We start from the raw sequence: 23,479 nt of genomic DNA, 5'->3' as shown, positions 1-23,479 counted from the left end.
TATTCTTTTAAATATTTGAACTATGGCAGTTGTTTGAAGGCCATTCTCTGCTAATTTCATCTTTTTGTCATTTTTGCATTCATTCCCGCTAACTGATTTTTCTCCTGGTTCTGAAAGAGAGCCCTTTTTTTTCCTTAATTGTGTGTCTAATAATTTTTTATTGAATTTTGGGCAGTGTCAGTATCACATTATTAAATGTCTGGATTTTGTTGTATTCTTTTAATTACAGCTCTGTCCTAGAAAACATTTAAATTTCATGTGGCTTAATTTAATCCTTCTGATGGTAGTTCTTATGATTTGTTAGGACATGCACAGAGTAGTAGTCCTTAGCCTTATGATAATTTTGCCTCTGTTGGGCAGGTTTGGAGTTTTATTCTTAACTAATTATGCATCATCCCTAATGTGTGTATATTTGGGAGTCTCTGCTCAATGGTGCGTGGATTTAACGGTGTTTCTTCACTCCACCTGGAGCTCAAATATTCCTCAGACTGTGGTCATTGTTCCATTTATGATTTTCCAGTAATTATTTTTATAGTTTACTAGTAATTATTCTTCCAAAGTAGTTGTCCTTTGGCTTCAGAATTCTTTTAACAGGAGGCTACAAAGCAACTTTAGGTATCATTCTTAAGTTCCTTCTCTATAGCTTCTTTTTTGCAGCCATCTTTCTTACAAATTCCACTCACTTCAGCCTTCCTTTCTTTTCTATCTCTTTTTTACCCAGCAAGGTCCCATGTTCCACCTGGGTCTTGCTTCCGTCAGTGGCAGCTCTTCTAAGCCTTATCTCATTTCTTTTCTTTCTCTTAGAGATTACAGTCTGATGCTGCCTGCTTATTGTCTGACAGCAGTGATTTCATATATTTTTTGAATTTTCTAATTATTTTATCACAGGCCAATTTTTAAATTGACCTAATTAGTTTGTCTTTTCTGGCAGAATGCATAAGTAGTATATTATTTGAAAATAGGCTGAGGGCATTTATTTCCACAAACAGGGCTATATAGTGCTAAAGGGCTTCGGTTAAATGCTATGGCCACTTTAGATGTAGTATAGACCATTGGAAAGCATTAGTCAAAGTTAGGTTTTAAGTGAAGATTGTTAGATGCTAGCATAGCTCACATAGGCACTACATGGAAGAAGAGGGGGTGGATGATAGCAATGAAAAACAGGATGACCATTTTAATTTGCAGTTTCTGATAGAACTGTAAACATTGAAAACTAGAATGAGCATTGAAAATAATCAAATTGAAATGCTCAATGAAGCATTACTAAATACTGGGCATTTCTCCAGGATTAGAATTATAACTATAAGCAAAGTAGACTGAAATTCTGCTGAACATTTAATATCTAAGGGAGAAACAGAATCTTTTTCCTTGACCTTGTGTCCATTTGTATATTACCTAATGGTTTACTGACAGCAAAAGACAGCACCCATCTTTTTCCTTAAGATTTTTTTTAGAAATAGTTTTTCCACTTAAAATTAAAATTAATTTATAATTATCTTCATCTATCCCATTTTAAATATGCCTTCTGACTTTAGATTTCCCACTAGGGTCAGTTCTTATACTTTTGTTTTGTTTTGTTTTGGGTCCGGTCATGGGGCCTGAACTCTGGGCCTGGGCACTGTCCCTCAGCTCTTCAGCTCAAGGCTAGCGTTCTACCACTTGAGTCACAGCGCCACTTCTGGCTTTTTTCTTTTTTTGCTTATGTGGTACTGAGGAATCGAACCCAGGGCCTCAAGCATGCAAGGCAAGCGCTCTACCACTGAGCCACCTTCCCAGCCCCAGTTCTTATACTTTTGAGCTGTAACTCTGAAAGGGCAGAAGGGCCCATCATTTTTACAATGAAGTGCCCATGATGCTTTGCAGTTACATACCACGTATGTAGGATGTTTTGGGGCTTTGCTTTTGCAACATAACACTAGTGCCTATAGATGACACCTTTGACTTCTCCCCTATGATCATGTTCCTGGTTTGTTTTTTTAACTCTCTATTAGTCTATCACTTATTTTCTGTATCATTTTCTATATGTCAGCTCTGTTTCCGTTCAGGCCTGGAAAAGTCTCACTCACCAAGCCCCTCTGACCTGAGGAAAAGACGACTTTTCTGAAATTCCAATCTTGAAAGGCAACTCTGTTCCTGACGGCTTCGATGTTTTCCACAGGCATAGCTACCCCTAGAGAGGCAGAAAGGGTAGAATGGAAGAAATCATCAGAAATGAGTTTGGGCACATGCTTGACTCTCTCCTTTTGACTTTAGATCAGTGGAATTAGTGAAAGCTGCTATGAACTCATGGAATTTTCGGTCTTTGGAATTCCCAGATGTCTTCAAGTTGTCTTTGAAGAATGCTTATTTTACAATGTGTGTTTTTCCTTAGAGGAGAAAAACAGAATGGTTTTGTTAGGGGCTGAGACTTAAGGACAAGCCACTTTTATTGTGGGCTTGCTATGTCGCAGGCATTATGTTATACTTTCCCACTTTTGATCTTCAAAACAATCCAGTGAAAAATGAACTATGTGCAACCTCATCTTGCAAATAAGAAAGTCAAATCTTTGAGGGGTCAGTTTCTTAATGTTGAAAAAGTGGATCAAGATTCAGTTCTGTTTGATACCAATCAAATCCTTCTGTAACATACCTACTGGATATTAGTGTTGGGGAAATATAGAAATGCAAATTTTGTGAGAGGAAACTTCATTTCATTGGAGCCATAATCACTAAAGACAATCATTTCAGTCACCATTGCTGCAAACATTCAGAGTCAGATTTTTTCCTTATACATTCATTTTGTAGCTTAGCAAACTGAGTCTGTGGGGTATGCATCAAATTTACTAAGTGGAAAACTATATGAGAGTCTATTTTTTCTGAGTTTTATTCCAAGGGAAAAAACAATTCATCCTTCGAGTAGGATTGCTTGTTCAAAACTGAAGCTATCCCCAACTCTAACAGAGGATTTTTAAAGGCAGAACTGAAAGAATAGAATTCTAAAAAGATTTAATTTTATTAAATTCAACTAATATTTGTCCACATATTTAGTGACTACCTGTTGGTGATGACTTTTTTTTTTTTACCACCATTGCTTGATCTAAAGAAAAGATAAAGTTCCCTTTTCAAATTCAAGGAAATTGTCTTGGTGTATCTAGATTACATATCTCATCCAGAAAGATGTGTAGATGGATAAAAGGTGAAAACACAACAGAAAATATTTATTGTATCAAAATACCCTGTTAGGATATGCCCATTGAAAGAGGAAAATCTTCATATAATCACTGAAGACAATCTTACTTCAGTCACCATTGCTGCAAATGTTATTAGGGCCAATTCTCAAGAGTCTATGCTAATAGGATGAGGGTGTGTGTAGCATGCACGGTTGGCAGGGTGACTGATTTCCAACATTTCCTTCTACTAAACCTATTTGCCAGAGTTGTAGCAAGTAATGGAAATTGCTGCTTCTAGTTTCCTTCCTTTCCTCCCCACACCCAGTGCCCCCAACCCAGTCACTCTTTGATGCCAAGCTTAAATGAGTAGGGAAATAGCCAAAAAGCTGGGGGAGGGAGAAGAAAGAAGGAAAGTCTATCAACCCTTTAATAAATAAGAGCAATTGTATGTGATATGGCCAAACCGCAGAGTCTCCCATATGTAGATCATTACCTAGATCAATATTCCGATCACACATGTACAGAAAGCACATCTCAAATACAATTTTATTAAATTCCTATTATATAAGTAAAACAGCCATTCCTTTCTGATTGTTTAAAGATACTGAATTTTATAGATGATGATTCAACTTTTCTTAGACCTTCACCCTCCATCGAAGACCTGCCCTCCTCTTTTCCAAAGAAACAGCACCACCCTGACAACTGTTTGTTGTCATACAACATATCCAAGTTTTACACATGTAGAAATTCAGTGAGAAAGAAAATTTAGTCAAAATAGACTATCCCTATTGTTTGCCTGTGGGTTGGATCCTGCAGTGCACTTCTCAAATTGTTCTGTAAATAAGAATTCACTGCCTTTGCCTAGGGCTTCCAGCCTCCAGCTGTGGGTCTCTTCAGGGCTATCCTCAGCTATACTGAGAAACCTCATGTTCAGACTCCTCCCTTCCAGAGTCAAACAATACCCAGTAACAGATCCAGTTCCAATTGATGGTCATGCACGAATTCTTATGCAAGTTCATTACATGACTATAAATGTCTCACTATCATAGCCCAAAGTAGGGCAGAGTCAGACTGACCTTCCTGGCTCCAGAGCTCCCTGTGTGTGACTGAACCTACTATTCAGCCTTTATCAGCTTCTGTTTCAGCCCAGTATGTTGCCTCAATTGTCAATCTCAAGAATATTCCTAATCCTTTAAGCTGTTTCTGTTCCTAACAGAACACTTTCTTGGGAACACTTTCCTCTGACATGCCCTTGATTTTCCTGTTAGCAGTATGTCTTGGAAGGTCCATTTGTCAAGAGATGGAGGGCTACGCATTCTTTTTAATATGGGTGTGGTATTTGTGTCAATTAAGTGGTTAATTAAGTTGTGAATCTGTTGAAATATTTACATGTACTTCCCATAGAAATTCACCTCTCTTAAAAGTGAAGGAACTCACGGGGCACTGGTGGCTCACGCCTGTAATTCTAGCTACACAAGAAACTGAGATCTGAGGATTGTGATTCAAAGCCAGCCTGGGCAGGAAAGTCCATGAGACTTCAACTGACAACCAGAAAACCAGAAGTGGTGTTGTGGCTCAAAGTGGTAGAGTATTAGCCTGGAGCAAAAGAGTTCAAGGACAGTGCCCAGGCTGTGAGTTCAAGCCCCCAAACCCAAAACAAAGTAAAAGAGCTCTTATTGTTCCTAGTAGTTCCATGTTATAAAACACACCGTTGTAAACATTTTGTGATGTCTGTTTGGGTGCAATTATTGCTTCAAATACAGAGAAGTGAAATTAACAGATCTTAAAATGTACTGGCATTCAAGTGCCTTTTTCCAAAGTGGTGATAGTAATTTGTATTTTCTTCCAGGAGTACAGGGAAAATAATTCTGTGTAATGTTTTTATTTTTTTTTATTTTTATTTTTTGGGTCCGGTCATGGGGCCTGAACTCTGGGCCTGGGCACTGTCCCTCAGCTCTTCTGCTCAAGGCTAGCACTCTACCACTTGAGCTACAGTGCCACTTCCAGCTTTTTTTTCTTTTTGCTTATGTGGTGCTGAGGAATCAAACCCAGGGCCTCAGGCATGCAAGGCAAGCGCTCTACCACTGAGCCACCTTCCCAGCCCCATGTGTAATGTTTTTAAATACAGCAAATTTCAGGCACTGTACCAAGCATTTTACCTGAAAAAACGTAGTCAGTACTCATGATGAGCCTTTGACATGTCAATTCTTATTACTAATATTTGCTTTTCAGATGACAAAACTGAGATTAGAGCACTGGGATTTACAGATGGAAGAGCTAAGATCAGGGCTAGATTTCTTACCAGTTACTGTGGACATGCAACTCTTATTCAAAGACAAAACATATCAGCTAAACTAGGTCCTTAAGTTTTACTTCACCTCATTGTTTATGGGGACATGTCCAATCATGAGGAATTACTCTTTGTGAATTCCAGAGCTTGTTTTTATGGGTAGGATAGCATGCAAGAAAGATAAGTCTTCTATCTCCACATTAAAAAAATACAGATACAAATCCATAAGTCATTCAAAAGTTTGAACAAAATAACAATCATAAAATCTGCATTCTGGGTGGCTGCTTTCAAAACCACTATAATCACTTGGCTAAATAGCATATTTCTCAGTGTTTCTCCAGAGCTTCCTTTGTCCTTGTGCTGAGTTTGCTGCAGAGGAGGTCTACATAGATCTGTGACTAGGCGGGCTTTGGCCTTGCTGATTGCAAAGGTTACATTAGAAACTTAAAAGAGATAAAAGAAGTGCTGAGAAAACTTCCTTCTAAAGGCAGAATCCTGGTCCTGCATCATATGCTCATAGCAAGAAGCATAGAAGGGAGAGATTATTGACCTAGATCTTCACATCATGAACAAAAAGGCCAAGAGATACAGCATGAGGACATATCTGACTCCCCAGATTTCTCCCATTTTTGTGGTTTTTGAGGTTGCACTAGAATTTAAACCTTTCTGGGTTCAAGTTCATGCAATCTTGACAAATTATGACTTCCTGTGTCAGTGAAAGGAGGTTTTGATTTTTCAAAATCTGAGGGCAATTTAGATGAAATAAATCATTTTCACCAACTAGAAATGAATTAAGGTTACATGTCTCTTAAAATACACACAAGGGTCAAAAATCTGGGAATGAAACATCAGCAAAGGGCAGATGTGAGGCTCCACAGCTTTGCCATGTTGGGAGTTTCTATGAGTCCCAGACTTGTTAGGGGGCAAGAGGGCAGGGCTGAAAAGACAAAAGTGGGCCAGATGGAGATATCTAATCCTTAGAGTCTTAAACTTAGTTTGCTCTCAGGTCAATATCTCCCTTTCAAGCTGTCATCTTCTTTTAGTGATGATACACATTCATCCATTTAACCAACATCTCTTGTGCTTACTACATGTCAGGAGACACTTGCTCACGGAGAGTAGAAGACAAAATGAAAAGCATAAGTAATGGTAAGGATGCATAAATCTCTGCAAACTGACTGTTGCTATGAAAGGACTCAATGGTGTTCACCAATGAAGTGCGAAAGAGGACACTTTATGCAGGTAAAATCCTCAAGAGAGACACATCAAGAAGAGCACAGAGGAGACTGGGGACACAATGCGTTATGGGCAAAGCTTCTCAGGCTGGGGTTGGGGAAGGTGTTTAGGTGAAGAACCAGAGACAGAGGAGACCCAGGGCTGTTTGAAGGCTGGGGAGGGGAGGGCACACAGGGACAGTTGGCTCAAGGCAGGTGTGTTAGGGAGGGAAGTGTAGAGGATCCCAGACAGTGGAATGACACTGGAGACTTTTAAGGAGAAAGATGACATGGTCCAATTTACCTTTTAGAACCCTCAAGACTCTAAAACTCACACTTGAAGACTCACACTCAGTTTAGGTGAGGAGCTGAATCAAGAAAGAAATCTGGTGGGCAAGTAAGGAATAAATGATGGGCTATTTGTAATAATTAGACTACAAAAGAGCTATGGAACAAAAGCATGTATTCATCAGACTTCATTTGACTCGCGGTCAAAGCTGCCAGGAACATGAAATGTTTAAATCTGATTTATAACATGGATTCCATTAAATATGTTTGGGAAATACCAGACAAGCTGGAAAACCAATACTGCCATTTAAAGCTTGGTGAGTTATTCAAGACCACGAGAAGCTAAGTATCTCTATGATTGTAGCAATTTGCAGATTACTTGAACTTCTGATTTTTGCCATTGTCTGTATGTTGTGTGTGTGTGTGTGTGTGTGTGTGTAGTATTGGAGTTGCTATCACAGAAAGTGTTGGAGATAAAGATGTCAAGAGGTGCACTTGCCCTTTGGCCTTTTCACATTTCCTACATAGGTGTAGAATGGAGAGGAAAGCAGAGAATCGCATGTAAGAAGATTCTGATTTTTCTGTGCTATACTCCTGATATATGTGAAAAGAAAAAGAGGCATTGTATCTGTTTTTATTTTAAAGCCACAGTGGAGATGCTCTGGGTCTTTTTGTTCAAATTTTGTTCCAATATCTATCTATCGCTCTGTGTGTGTGTGTGTGTGTGTGTGTGAGTGTGTGTGTGTGTGTGTCTGTGAGTGTGTGTGTGTGTGTGTACAGTGTACATAGTAAGGGCTTAATCATGACATTTCCATATACACATATAATGTACTTTGATCATATTCATCCCCTCTAATTATGTTTTCTTATCTCCTTTCCACCTCCCTTTCGTCATTCTTTTCCATTTCCAAGTAGAACCCTATTGATCTTCATGAGCTTGGTTATTTTGTACTATCCTCGCTTTCCCAAATGAGAGGAAACATGTGATGCTTGTCTTTGAGGGACTGACTTATCTCACTTAACAAGATGATCTCCAGCTCCTTCCACTTTCCCAGTCATCCACATAACCTCATTTGTCTTAGTGGCTGAGTGAAAACTCCATTGTGTGCATTATAGCACATTTCCCTTAAACAAGAATCCATCCAAAGAAGACTTTTTAAACTGGTTTTCATGCATTTTACTGTTTGTGGACATGTTCCCAATCACATGCAGAATTTTTCTAAAGCTGTGTTGAGCCACCTTTTTTCTTTTTTAATATTTAATCACCATAGTTTCTGCGGAATGATCTAAGGTTTATCTATAAATTTGCCGTTTGGGAAGAAGGGGGATAGTGAAAGTCCCATGCAATAGCTTTGCCAGATACTGTTGAACGTAACACTCAATTGAGATCTGTGGCCACAAACTTCGTTAAGTGATGTCACTCATTACTTTCAACTAGTCATGATGCCATGTTCTTCTAAGGCAAGCAATATTTTCATTGGGAAGTTGCTTTAGTTTATTTCCCTTGATATCTTTGGTTTGAGTCTTTCTTTCATTGAGTAATCATTTTTTCACTGAGCATCTATGATAAGCTTAATGCTGTGTTGTTAGAATCCTCAGGATTAATCTAAGGGAGGCAGAATGAGAGACAGAAGACAGAATTTAGAAGAGAGAAATAAAGGCAAATTCAGAAAAAGAATTTAAAGTGTCTGTCATTTTTTTATCTATATGACCTTGAGTGAACCACTTAATCCATGTCCTCCTTGTCCTCTCTAAATATGAAAGTTTCATTAACCTTCAGAGATTTTGGTGGTCTTTCAGGGGAAAAGTAAAATCAGAGTGCCAGTTGTGACACACATTTTATACTTCTCATGTCTCTGTAACTGGTGAGCTCCAAGGATTCCGATATCTTATTTAATAGGCAGCAACAGCCAATAGCTTTGATAAAGTTCTTAGATATTGAGAACTTGGTGAAGTTTTGTGTTTTTAAAAGAAAAAGACAAAAGGAAATATTGTTCAGTAGGCTTATTTACTCCAAACCTTTGTTATTTTGCCTATAAGGCAAGAGGCCTGGAATTTGGGGATTCTGTATAGCAGGTTATGGGGAGAAGAGCAGGAGAAAGATTAAGAGACATAGAGACAGAGAAAAAGGAAAGTGACAAAAATAGAGAAAGAAATAACAGAGAGGTTGAGTTGTATATGGGTATGTATGTGTATATGTATGTGTGTGTGTGTGTGTGTGTGTGTGTGTGTGTCTATATATATACATATATATATATATATATATATATGTATATATATGCAATTTATCTTTTATTTTTTGTCAGTCGTGGGGCTTGAACTCAGCCTGGTTGCTGTCCCTGAGCAATTTTGCTCATAGTTGGCATTCTACCACATGAGGCCACAGTGTCACTTCCAATTTTTGAGTGGCTTATTGGAGATAAGAGTCTCATGGACTTTCCTGCCTGGCTGGCTTAGAACCATGATCTTCAGATCTCAGCCTCTTAAGTAGCTCTGATTACCTATGTGAGCCACTGGCGCCTGGCTTATTGCTTATTCTCTATACCAAAATTATAAAACATCTGCAACAGAGGAGTCAAAGTCTGACCTCTTTTTCTTTTACTTTTGTTCTGCTGTTATCCCAGAGGCTAATGTATTCAACTATGGCTCAGCAGTCAACCACATAATTTAGTACCACTTTAGGGAACCCTTGGTTCAATTTCTCAGATTGGATGAGAAGGATGAAAAATAGGTTCACCCTACAAAGTAGCACCTAATACAGAGACATTTCTATTTCCATGGGAAAGCAGCAGCCTTTCTCACTTTATTGTCTCAACAATTTTGACACCTAAGGGATTTACACAAAGTCTTCACACTTTGTATGAGATCAGGAATATTACTAAACATTGCAAGTTGCACAGTGCAGTCCCTCATGATGAAGACTTATTTGAACCATAATGTCAGCAGTGGTAATGCTTGCTTGACCCCAAAAGCCCATGTGTTAAAGGCTTAGATGGTGGCCTATGAGTCTCTTGGAAGGTGGTAGGACTGTGAGTGGGTGGAGTTTATTGGGAGGTAGCTTGGTGAATCTTTGCAGGTAATATTAAGATTCTTCTTTCTCTATTTACTTCCTGGCCATCATGAGGAAAGTAGTCTCCTCAACCATGTGCTCCCAGCATGATGTCCTTCCCTACCACAGGCCTAGAAGCAATGGAGTCCACTAACCATGGACGGAAACTTCCAGAACTTGGAGCTACAATAAAGATTTCATCTTTGTAAAGTTAACTTTCCTCAGGGATATTGTCATAGCAGGAGGAATCTGATGCATTGCTAGCATGGAGAAAATCATATCTAGCTTACCCCTTCAAGCCCATCATCAAATATGCCAGTTTCCTGCATTTGTAAGCATGCTGCTAAAAGAAAAGGCTCAGTCTTATTTTATTTTTCAATAGGGTATACCAATACTTTTTCTACTGCAAAGTATTTTCAGGTTTGTCATAATGAATGTGAAACAGAAGTCTGTTTAAAATAAGTCATGTATGTATACATATATATATATATATATATATATACACACACACACACACATAGACATGTATGTGTGTATATATAGCTATATATATGTATACAGCCATATGGAACTATACATATAGCTATATAGAGCTCTATATACAGTTTTATACGTACACATATATGTATGTGCATGGTTCTTTCTAGTGTGTAAAACAATGGATTGATACATAATCACTATATTTGAACATGGTTGCAATCTTATTAAAGAGTTATGGCTGATCTCATAATAATTTTATAGAAAGGAAATTATTTTTGCATGTGGTATCTTTGTAAATAGCATTTCATCTTGCTGAAATAATTATGGAGGAGTCACCCCAAAGCTGTCACATGCCAAGGGTTTCTAGAAGAAGTGTTTCAGTTGTGACATAGCTAATTCATAAAAACTGAAGTCTTTGAGAAACAGAAGACATTGGAGGTGATTTTTCTCTTGAGTTGCCTTGTCTTATAGAAACTGGTCCACACTGGTTGTGGTCAGTGAAACCCCCCAGCTCCAGTCTGTTCTTTTCAAGGCCTTATTCTGACTGTAATCCATAGGGAAGAATTTGGAAATTTAGTGGAGAGAAGATGAGGGAAATCAGATGCTGAGCTGTGGTTTGTGTTCCCTGGACAAGACAGAGTATATGACTATAAATGTGTTAAGTTTATTAGATGCTCAAAGGACCTCCTTTAGTTCCCAGATTTATAGCACTACCATTCCCAATAGCCAAATCGTGGTGCATGAGTGGATAAACAACATGTTATAATCATGCAAGATAATATCATTCAGTCTTAAAAGTGGCTGAAAATTTGATGCAGGCTATAAACTTTTGATCCATGCTATAAAATTGGATACATGAACCTTGAACATGTTATACCAAATGAAACAAGGCAAAGATTGAGTATTTCCAATTACACCTAGTACCTGGAATAGGCAAATTCGCAGGGACAGAAAATTGTTATCAAGAGCTGTCATAGGAGGAAATAGAGAGTTGATTGTTTGAGTTTTAATTTGGGATAAAGGAGGAGTTCTGGAGATGGATGGACATTTTGGTTGTGCAATATGAATATACTTAAGCTACTTAACTGTACACTTAAAAGGATTAAGTGACAAAATTTTTAAAGTAAACATAGTATAACAAAAAAATTAGGTTTATTCTTTCAAAATAAACATTTTTGGTTTTTGTGGGGGTTTGGGAGTTTATTTGTGTAAGTCCTGAGGCTTGAACTCAGGACCTGGAAGCTGTCCCTAAGCTTATTTTTTGTCTCAAGGCTAACACTCTACAACTTGAGCCATAGTTCCACTTCTGGCTTTTTGGTAGTTAATTGGCGATAAGGTGTCATAGACTTCTCTGCTCAGGCTGGCTTTGAATCATAATCCTCAGATCTCAGTCTCTGGAATCACTAGGATTACAGGTGTGAGCCACTGGTACCCAACAAAATGTAGTTTTATTTACTGAAAAAATGCTACATGCCAAATGTCAGGCTAATCATCTTATGTTGCTTAATTAACTCAATGCTTACAGTAATATTTACTGTAAGAAATGACACCATATTTCAAGTTAGTGCCATCAAGTTAGTGCCCTTACAAGACTACTCAAAGGAACACCACTAAAAAGTATCAGAGCTGAGATTAAAACCTAGGTATCCAGTTCCATACTTTTTCTGCCATACTGAAGTTTAAACCCAGGGCTCACACTTGCAGGGCAAATTCTGTACCTCTTGATGCATTTCCTTTATGTCTTCCAATTTGTTTTGCTCAGAACAGCTGTGAGTGATGACTATCCTATGTCTACCTCCCAACTACCTGGGAGATTCCAAAATCTGATTGGCTAGATCTATTCTCTCACCTACTTCCTCTGTGTGAACAACAATCATATTTTGAATCTCTGGTCCAGGTCTTAGAAGAATGATGCTGATGTTATTGAGGCTTTGTGAGCATTGTTTTTGAATTTCCATCATCTTGATGCAAAGATGAGAATTCTGGAAGGTTATACTAGCTTGTTTAGTTCACTCATCCATGGCAGAACCAGAATTAAACCTAAGATGGCCTAGCTTTAAAGCTATAACCTTAAGATAACTACCTTTTAAAATAGTCCACCAATACTCAACAGTAAGAATAGATGATGTTTGGGGGGAAGTATTACAAAGTTTCCAAACTCAGGTTGCATCTTACTAATATCGTTACAATATTTTTCCTATACTCAATGTAATTTTGTAAATGTCATCTGTAGGAATTAGAAGTAAGGGAGTTATTGCCCTTATTCCAGAGCCTAGAGTAAATAGGATCTGCCTAGAGATGACTAAAAACTAGCCGTTGGGTACAGAGCTAGATGCCAGTGTCAGGAACTCAGGGAGAAGAAGAGTTATGGACAGGAGACATCCTGCCTCAATGTGGTGCTTCTAAGACCAGAGATCCTTGGCTGTCCTAACCTAGAGAAAATGCCTGTGCAGTTTTAGAAAATTGAAGCCTGGCTGTGTGGCGTTCGGTCATCCTTATTCTATCTACCTTTATTGTGGCTGTGTTACTGTCCCTTCTCGGGGGCCATCTGCGTTCACGGTTCCTCTGTGACCCCTGGGTCTTTTTGTGTGCCTTGGTGTCTAGCTTTTACTCCCATTACTACCTCGTTATGAGCTTTATAGTTGACCTCAGATTGTAGAAAATGGAACTGGACAACCTGGAGCCAAAACATAATTTCCAAGATCTCTGTAAAGATCCTACAAGATGCTGTGAAATATAGACTCCCGCAATGAATCCAATCTGTTTTGTTCTGTGAAAGAGTTCCCTAACAACCTTGACTCATGAGGCATCACGTTGTAAAACCAACTTTCCATAAACACAAGGATTCTTGTTTGTCATGAGTACAATTCAATGAGCTGAATGCAACTTTTTAACCCAGGAAGTAATTGCAAAGAGTTATTTTTCCCAAAGCTTTTTGCCATTTTCTTGGAGAATATCTTGCATATATACTCTGATCTAGATCTGAGAAAAATTACTTGTAACAATAAGTAGACATTACCATGACAACTGCAATGTTTAAATGTAACTCAGAGTTTTTTTTTGGAAGCGAAAGCAATCACATTCCGAGGAAAAATAGATTTGAGAAAATATTTTTTGGTAGGCATAACAAAAAGGTAGATGTTACCTTAAAACATCTTAAAATTGTCCCAATAATTACTACTGATAATGTAAAACCCAAATGGATGGAACTTTCCTATGATAGAGTTACAAGAAATTTCAAGATTGATCTCACTAATCTTTATCCTATGTAGAAGAGACAGGGGCCTGTATTTGCAGAGGGCCTGGGTTAATCTAATCATCTAATATTCATGCTGTAAAAATTCTGCAAAATGCTGTTTCCTAAATAAATGTCAAGAGTGTAGTTGGCATTCTATGAATAAATGCAAACAGTGTTTCTTTAATTAAAAGCAAGCCAAAATGATAACTAATTAAATGTCATTGTGGGATGGGGAAGATGTAGAAGAAAGAAAATCTCCCTGGGAATTGAATTCAGAGCACTGGGCTTGGATTTTGAGGAGAGGAGACCACAGGGAAAACCAGAGTTGCAGCGCCAGCTTCAAACAATTCCACATAGTAAAATTGTCTATTGAAGGGAGACCTTTAGAAACCTTAAAATGGGAAGGAAGCCACAGGCAAATGCAATCATGAATCTATGTTGTTGTAATAAAAAGAATACCACTTTATGGATGCCAGTGGCTCATGCCTGTAATCCTAACTACTCAGGAGACTGAGATTTGAGGATCGCAGTTCAAAACCAGTCCAAGGAAAGAAAGTCCATGAAACTCTGGTCTCCAATAAATTACCCAGATAAAAGCCAGAAATGGAGCTGTGGCTCACATGGTAGAGTGCTGGCCTTGAGCAAAAGAAGCTCAGAAACAGCTCCCAGGTCCTGAGTTCAAGCCCCAAGACTGACATACACACACACAGAATAGCACCTAGCCCTGGGTGACTACCTCCTCTGTGTTGAGGAGCTTGCTGCTCATGTCACAAACTCCATCTCACAGGATGAAACTTGGAAGGGACCAACAGAGCCCACAGAAACTCTTGGAGCTAGATACTAACATTAGGCATTTTCTCCAAAGGCACTGAATTCATGTCAGAGGAAAACTTGGCATATTGCTGAACTTGCCTTTTTTCCTACTTAGTCTTGGTACTCTGTTATTATACATTAGATAAGGGGAGTAGACAGTATCATAATCTTATGTTTATTATAATAATTATTATTACCATTACCTTTTGGCTGTACCCAAGAGCATGTGTTCTACCACTTGTGCTATACTCTTAGGACTGTATACACTAAGTCTCAACCATAATTACTTCCTTGAATACCTGCCCTTGGGTAATCAATGGTCAAGAGAAAGCAAAGGTATACCTCTTTTAGTGAGATTGGACGCCGGTCTCCTTCCTGCCCTGAACTTGTTCTAAAGCGCCTGATGTTGCCTCCTGGCCTACAGTCCATCCTGGTACATTGCCTGCTGCCACCCCTCCTCTCCTGCTGTCTTTCTGTGAACTTTGTGTCTCATTCCATATCATCACTCCCCAGGATACTTCTCCCATATCCACACGCACATTCCACTTGGCCCTTCTGCTTCATATTTCATGGATGGTGTGTTTGTTTAACTCACTTCCAGTTGACACTATAGATTTTGCCAGTGGCCTTTTGAACACCAGTCTCAGGATGTTTTATGTTTTATTTGGGAGGGGGGTGCTTTATTTTTAAGTTTGTCTCTTATCTCACTTCCTCTGAAAAGGCCTTTTCACAGCTTGGTGGAAGCCTGAATAAGCAGTTCTCAGAACTCTACCTAGAGAGTTTTGCCAAAGTGTGAGGCTGAATTGTTTGCCATTTGAAAAATCATAGCCACGTTGCATTGTGGTGTTTCATCAAATGGCCAGATGAGTGATCAACAATGTGAACAGGAGCAAAATCAACTGCCTTTTGCAGGCGTCTGTCTGTTTCTGTCCCACCTCTTTGTCTGTCTCTCCCTCAGCAGCACATGGAACTCTGATGGGGTTTGGTGTTTCTCACGTGCATGGGAAACGCCTGGGGAATTTGGGAAAATGCAGATATTTAGACCACATTTTCTGAGATTCAAACTCAAAACAGCTGGGTGAGGCCTGAGATGTGAGTCTTTGTTCCAAACATTCCACCACACTCAGAGGTTCGATAAAGTGGTTTGTAGATCTGAAGAAGCAGAAATGCCAGTAAGGTAGTGAAAATCTTGCCACTCAAAAATCTCATGTGTGGCTTTGTGGCCTGTCCTAACTCAGCGCGTGCCAGTCGAGGTGATTCTTTGAACCCCTTTCCCTCAACTCTGGGCTAAATTGAAAAAACGAAAAGTTTCATGAGGGAATTCAAGGGAGTTGGAGCAAAGTGGATGTTCAATAAATAGCAGCTTATCTTTTTGAATTGTCTTCTAAGAGTGGACTTAGTCCATCTGAAACTAAAGGCAAAGGCTGGACTGAAGTGTCAGAGGCAGAAAGCAAATGCCTGACTCTGTTATTTCTCAAGATCGGAAGCTCCTACCTCTCCTTGACTTGGCACCACTTCCAACCTCCTTCCAGCATCCACATCTCTTCTTCAAGGAAGGTAGTACTGTTGATGTTGGGGTTGTGTCCACATACTGGCTACTTCCGATGTGCTCCTCATCTGTTATTGCTAATTTCTGGTTTGGAGTTTGTCTCCCTGCTGGACCAGAAGCTCCACTAAGAGAGGGGATTCCATTGTCTTCTCCTGTCCTTATACCCAAGGTTCAGAGTAGAGCCTGGTACATCCTGTTTATGCAAACAAGTAATAACTGTATGCAAGGAAGTGTTCAAAAATTACCTGTTGCTCTTGTATGCGGGAATGGCAAGTCTGTGAGGTTCTGACTTGCTTGTCACAAGTCCATGCTTAATTATCTTGCCATACCGTTGTCCGCAATGATCTTCAGGACTCCTAAGTGTTCTTCCAGCCAGCTGAATACTTTTCTGGGACACTTTAAAGAAATCTTCGGTGAGCTTCTTGAGATGTTTCTGTTTTGCCACTTGCAAGGGCTTAAACGAATTGCACAAAGAAACACCAGATGACAACATCAATTTTAATTAGGTCTTCATGAAGCCTCTGAAGGCGCTATTTAAATGATACACTGCTACAGCCCATGGAATGCCCGCCCGTGAAAGGGAGAATTAATGGGGTAGAGACAAAATGATTTTATTTTATTTATCTACTCCCAGCTCTGCAGTATGTAAATGATTTCCCTTTCTTCATATGGAGAAACTTTAGTTTGGCATTGGTATTTGCACAAAGGGAAGGTGATTCACAGGGTAAATGAATTAAACATTATTCCAGACCTGCTCTCAAAAGTTGGAAAAACAGCAAAAATCACACATTATTTCAAGTCTGGAAAAGCTGAGTTTATATATATGTATTTCTCCATTGTCTTTCATTTTCTGCTTCTGGTCCCTAGTAAAAAGCTACTTTTATATCCTTCTAAACATTTTTATTAGGGGAAAGAGAGATTCCCAGTGGAAGTAGGAACAGAAAATTAATGCAGAGTTCTATTTCTTTTGGCATGTAGACTTAATTTGAATTTTGTTCCTATGGCTGGAGTTTACATTACTGTGATTTAAAATAAAAAAAGCTACCTGAAAACTTAGACAAAATGAAGAAGGCCACAGAATTCCTCACCCTATGGTTTTAATCAATGTAGTTCTTACAATAACTTCCTCTACAGGACAGACTCCTTGATTGAATGTTTATATTCTGTTATTTTCAAAGAATATCAGTAGAATACCATAAAGAGTCTCAGTTAGGCGTAGATTTACATATAAATTACTCCATCCATTGCTTATTTTGTAGGTTAGAGATGCCATTTTTAAGATAGTCTAACATTCCTATGTGTATTTCTTAGAGCCTGTTTGTTTTCTTTCTTCTGGTAAAGAAAGTACACTGAAAAGGAAGACAATGTGTAATCATTGGCCAAATGCTCACAGCTCTAGCTTATAACCCTGGATTTGTGGAATCATTTTGCAAAGGCCTGGGGAAGACAGCCAGGGCTCTGGGAGCCTCTCTCCCCGCACTCATTTTTTGGATGCAATTTTCTCAGGCTTATCATTTGCCCTGAATAGAAGGAGAAGGCCAGTGTGGGAAGAAACATACCATCAGAAGGGACAGGGGGGGAAATGTTATGTGGAGACCAAGTCATTGGCATTGTGTAATGAAAGATACCCATGGGAAAGAAGAATGTCTCACCCTGTCCTACGTAAGTCCAGCAGCAAGAGTAGCAGTTTACAAGCATATCCTGCAGATGATAGGACATGGTCAAAGTGCTCTCATGCAGTAACTCCATATTATGTTTACTTTGGGGAAGTGACGATATGTGTTAACCACTTAAAAGCCTTTGCAATTCCTGATACGATGTATATCACTACTTAACCTAGCTTTCCTCCATTTCCTGTTGTAGAGTTCACTGTTTTACAACACATCTATGAACAGTTAACTGGCCATTCATTGAAAAATAGTATCTGAACTCATCAGCCCATCTCCCACTCCTAACATCCAGGCCTGTATCTTTTTTTGGTAAGATTGGGGTTTGAACTCAGGGCCTTGTGCTTGCTAAACAGATACTCTCCTGCGTAGCTATACCTCTGGCCTATTATTATTATTATTATTATTATTATTAGGCTTGAACACAGGGCCTGAATGCTGTCCCTGAGCTTTTTCACTCAAGGCTAGCATTCCACCACTTTGAGCCACAGCTTTGAGCACCACTTCCAGTTTTCTGGTGGTTAATTTGAGGTAAGAGCCTAATGTCCTTTCCTGCCTGGGTTTGCTTTTCTGCCTGGGTTTGTTTTGAACTGCAATCCTCACAATCTCAGCCTGCTGAGTAGTTAGTATTACAGATGTGAGCCACTAGCAGCCAGCTAGATTAGATTTTTTTTTAAAATATTGGTTGTGGGGCCTGAACTCTGGGCCTGGGCGCTATCCCTCAGCTCTTCAGCTCAAGGCTAGCGCTCTACCACTTGAGCCACAGCACCACTTCCAGCTTTTTCTGCTTATGTGGTGCCGAGGAATCGAACCAAGGGCCTCATGCATGTAAGGCAAGCACTCTACCACTGAACCACCTTCCTAGCCCTAGAGATGGGATATTTTTGAGATAGAATCTTACCCTGCCAGGACTGTGGCCAGCCTATTTAAGCTTCCCGTCAGGTGTTGACTATTTAATCTATCTTTCATCTCATCTAGTTCTGGCACTGTGCACCCAGTTCTTTAAAAGAATACACTCACAGGGTGCTGGTAGCTGATGCCTAGCTACTCAGGAGGCTGGGACCTGAGGATTACTCTTCAAAGTCAGCCTGGGCAGGAAAGTCTGTGAAACTGTTATCTCCAATAAACCACCAGAAAACCAGAAGTGGCACTGTGGCTCAAGTGGTAGAACACTAGCCTTGAGCTGAAGAGCAGAAGGACAGCTCCCAGGCCCAGAGTTAAAGCCCCAGGACCAACAACAACAACAAAAAGAATACCCTCCATATTGAGGTCACTTAGTCATAAGGTATCTTTCTTCTTTTTCTGGTGGTGGTAGAATTTGAACTCAAGGCTTTATCCTTGCTATCCTGCTTGAACCACATGGATAGCAATTTGTGCTTTAGTTACTTTTCAGATAATGCCTTGTGCTTTTTGTCCTGGCTGACCCGGACCACAGTATTGCTACATATGCTTTTCACTGCAGCTGGGGTGACAGATGTAACCACTATGCCCAATTTTTTGTTCTTGTTGAGGTATTTCTCTAAAATCTTTTGTTTCCATTTCCTAGGCTGACTTAGAGTTATGATCCTCCTGTACCCCACCTCCCTTGTAGTGGGATTACAGACTTACAAGCCATCATAACAAGCTATTGATTGAGATAGGGGTCTCACAAACTTTTGGTCAAGACTCGCTTTGAATGAAGGAGCTCACAATCTCACTTCCCAAGTACCTAGGACTACAGGCTGAAAACACCATGTCATGCTATAATAAGAAGATTTTAATTCGACTAGATTATATAAAAACAAACAAAAAGTGATTGGAGAATATGTATTTGCTATATATGTAAATTCCCAATAATTTGTTTTCTCAACATATATTTACTTTAAATTACTTTGTCAACTTACTGGGTAGGAAATAGTATTTTATTTGCATATATCAGGTTAAAGATGAAATGGAGCATTTTATTTTAGTGGTCATTTGAACCTTTTCTATTTTTATTTTTTTTGGTTAGTCATGGAGTTTAAACTCTGGGCCTAGGCACTGTCCCTGAGCTCCTCAGCTCAAGGCAAGTGTTCTATCACTTGAGCCATAGCACCACTTCTGGTTTTCTGAGTGGTTAGTTGGAGATAAAAGTCTTTGCTGCCCAGACTGGCTTTGAACCGCCATCCTCAGATCTCAGTCTCCTGAGTAGCTGGGCTTACAGGCGTGAGCCACCTGTGCCTGGCTTAACTTTTTTTTTAATAAAGGAAAAAGATATTTTTTCTTGTTGACTTAGAAGAATTCTCTATTCTAGAAAAAAGTCCTTTGTTGTTTAAACATATTTCAAGTATTTTCTCTTTGATAGGTGTTTTTTTTTAAAATGTAGTGAAATATGTAGAGTCACTGTTTTCTGATACTTTAGGATATTTGTACTTACCTTTCACCCTTAAAATATTCCATATTCTCTATTTGGATAGTAAATTAACTGGACTTTTTGTGTATGATGTGAATTCAAGCTATAAATTTTTCCCTTTTAGTTTTTACTTACATTTTTTGCTGGAACTGGGGCTTAACTCAAGGCCTGGATGCTGTCCCTTAAATTTTTCCCTTAAAGCTAGTGCTCTACCACTTGAGCCACAGCTCCATTTCTGGCTTTTTTTTTTCTTTTTTTTTGGTGGTGGTTAGTTAGAGATGAAATGAGTCTCAGAATTTCCTGCCCAATCTGTTTTCAAACTATGATTCTCAGATCTCAGCCTTATGAGTAACTAGGATTACAGGTGTGAGCCACTGACGCTTGGCCTGTCTTTATTTTTAAATCCACATAGACTATTCCTTATCTGCATCACTTGTCACTGTAAGTATTTGATTCCAAAGTGTTTCAGACTTTAGAATATTTGCTCCACATAATGAGATATCTTGGGGATGGGACCCATGTCTAAACACAAAATTTATTTATGTTTCACATATGCTTTATACACATAGCCTGAGAGTAATTTTAACAATGCACAATTATTAAGTGCCTGCACTGACTACAACCTATATTGCATGAGGGGCTGTGTAGAATTTCTCACTTGTGGTATCATTTCAGTGCTCAAAACATTTTGGATTTTAGAGCATTTCAGATTTTGGATTTGTGGATGAGGAATGTTTAATCTACATATGTATTTCCAATATTTATTAAATCAGTCCTTTCCCTACAAAACTTCATGTTACCTCTCTGTCTTTCAACAAGACATTCATCCCACACATTGCAGGGCTGTTTCCAAACTTGTTCTCTGCTAGTGGTATCTTTAACCAAGTCTGACCCATAGGTAATTGTTGCTAATTCTAGTAATTGTTGATAACTGATAGGGCCTGGCATGTCCTCTCCTGTGGTTGTGATTTGTTTGTTCAGCCTTTGGAATTCCATGTATGTTTTATAATGAGCTTGTTGGGTTTAAATAAAATTGAGTAAATTTCATTGGGTTGCATTGGTGGGTTATAGTATTAAGGCTTCTAATCCGTGACTATTTAAAGTGGATATTTTTAATGCCTGTTAATAACATTTTATACATTACTTAAGCAGTCCTAAACTCTTTTGTTCTTACATATTTTTGATGCTATAATAAATATTATCTTTGGAAAATTTTATTTGCTGGTGTGCCTAGCAGTTTTGTATGCTGGTTTTGCAAGCAGCAAATTTGATTCTCTTAATGAAAATGATATATCTGACTTTTCTTTTGGATTTTGTGAAATAAAATTCTATCTTTTTTTAAATAACAATTCTGTGCCCTTTGAGTAATATGCCTTTGTTTACCTCAGTGCACCAACTGGCACTTGTGGTATAATTCAGATTAGATGTGTAATAATTGGGTACCTTTTCATTTTTCTTCACTGCCACATGGGCATTTGGAATCAAGTATGATGACTACTATGAGCCTTTATGAAAATCCCTGTTATCAAATGAAAGGATTCCTTTCACTACTAATTATAGTTAATTTCTCCCAAGAAACTCCTTGTATCACAAGTATGCTTGAATGTTTTTGTTTCTTTTATCGGGAATGAATGTGGAATTTCTTTCCATGGTTTTTTTTTCTGCATTCTTTAAGATTACCTTATTTATTTTCTCTTGTAATGTGATATGGTTAGCTATTGTTTTGAAACAAGCCATACCAGTAGGTAGTGGACTGAAATAACTTCAATTTTTATTGTTTCCCTGAAGTCCACAGTAAGTGGGCTCAGCAGGTGTTAGTTCTGCTCTTGTTTGAATGCTCCTGATCACATACAGGGGGGCTGAGGTCTAGGGCCAGCATTATCTGGAAGATCACCTTCAAAATCTGAATGGCCTTGGTAACTCATTATATTTCTGGCACCTTTGTAGACATGTCTGGAAGTCCCAAGATTGTTGGCATCATGGGAGAATTGGGCTTACCTTTCTCTGAGGCATTTTTCTTTCTATGTAGCCTTTACAAGTTCTCTCTAACTCAGTGGCTAAACATCTTTTGTAGTGGCTCAGGGATTCCAAACCAGGGGCTACCAGGTGAAAGGATTAATTAAAGAATCAATGAAAGGATCCGCCACATCCATGCCAGGGGATCACACAGAGGCATGCAGGCACAGGAGGAAGATTATTACAAGGTTTAGTAGAGGAGCCATATTTCCCCTGGAGAGAGCATAGGGCAGCCTCTGCTATCTAGGTAGCAGCAGGGTCTGGGGATAGGAAGTGAGGTAGATGGGAGCTCAGGTGGGTCTGGGTGGAGAGAGGGAGGGGCCAGCTGTAAGGTGGGAACTCCAGGGCAGGGAGGAGCTCAGGTCTGGGTGGAGCTGAGGACCAAAGGTGGGCATAATGCTTATAACCAGGCCTTCTGCTTTCCTGTTCCTGGGATTGGCACAGTATCCCTTCTGTGATAGTGTTCCGTATCTATACTTCTGTGATCTGCTCAGCTGATTTTAGAACTCATAGACCAACCCAGAATCAATGAAGAGAGAACAACGTAGGGCTATGAGGCCAAGAGACAATTACAATATTAGCATGGCAGGGATCAGATCATTGGAAGCCATGATGTCACTCTGTGACTCACCATGACACTGCACAGCCTGTTCCAGCTGACGGTGCCACCTTCACACAAAGGCACTCAACTTACCCTTCATTGTCAATGAGATGAGCATCCCTGGCTGCCTCCCCTCTATGTGACCATAACTGCACTGGGGAGGTGAGGGGGGGGACAAGGATTGTCACAGCAACTTCCTGGATCCTACTGTGCTGGAAAAATGGAGAGTGACTCGATGCTTCCCACAAGGAAGTAGATGTTTCTCTTCTCTCAGTGTCTATAGTGGTCTCTCTTTTCTCTTGCACACACGTTTGCTGGCCCTATGTCCCATTAAGTGTATATAAAGATGGGGAGGGGGCATAACAATGAGGCTATTAGGATCGCATTTAATTATTGTTAGAACTGATTCTATTTGAGATATTATCATTTAAACGATGCCATACACTCTATCATAGATTTTATATGTGCTGACAGGACGAACCATAGCTCTATAGTTGCCCTTGTTCCTCCCATTGAGAGGGAGCTTCTGATTTGTGTTGTTAGGATGAGCATTGTAACTGCTCTGAGCAGGAAATGATGCCATGACTGTTTCCAGGCCTGAGCCTTAGTAGACTGACAGCTTCAACTGCTGTCTCTTGAAACTCTCATTCAGGGGAAAAGCATATTGCCTTGGGAGAAGTCAACAAATCCAAGGACTCCATGCTCTAAGAAAATCCAATCTAGCCAAATGGACTAAATAGTCTTGCCTAGCTAA

This window comes from Dipodomys merriami, unplaced genomic scaffold (assembly GCF_024711535.1).
Source record: "Dipodomys merriami isolate MVZ:Mamm:240054 unplaced genomic scaffold, mDipMer1.0.p SCAF_13, whole genome shotgun sequence".
In the NCBI taxonomy this organism is placed as follows: Eukaryota; Metazoa; Chordata; class Mammalia; order Rodentia; family Heteromyidae; genus Dipodomys; species Dipodomys merriami.
This window is presented reverse-complemented; position numbering follows the sequence as displayed.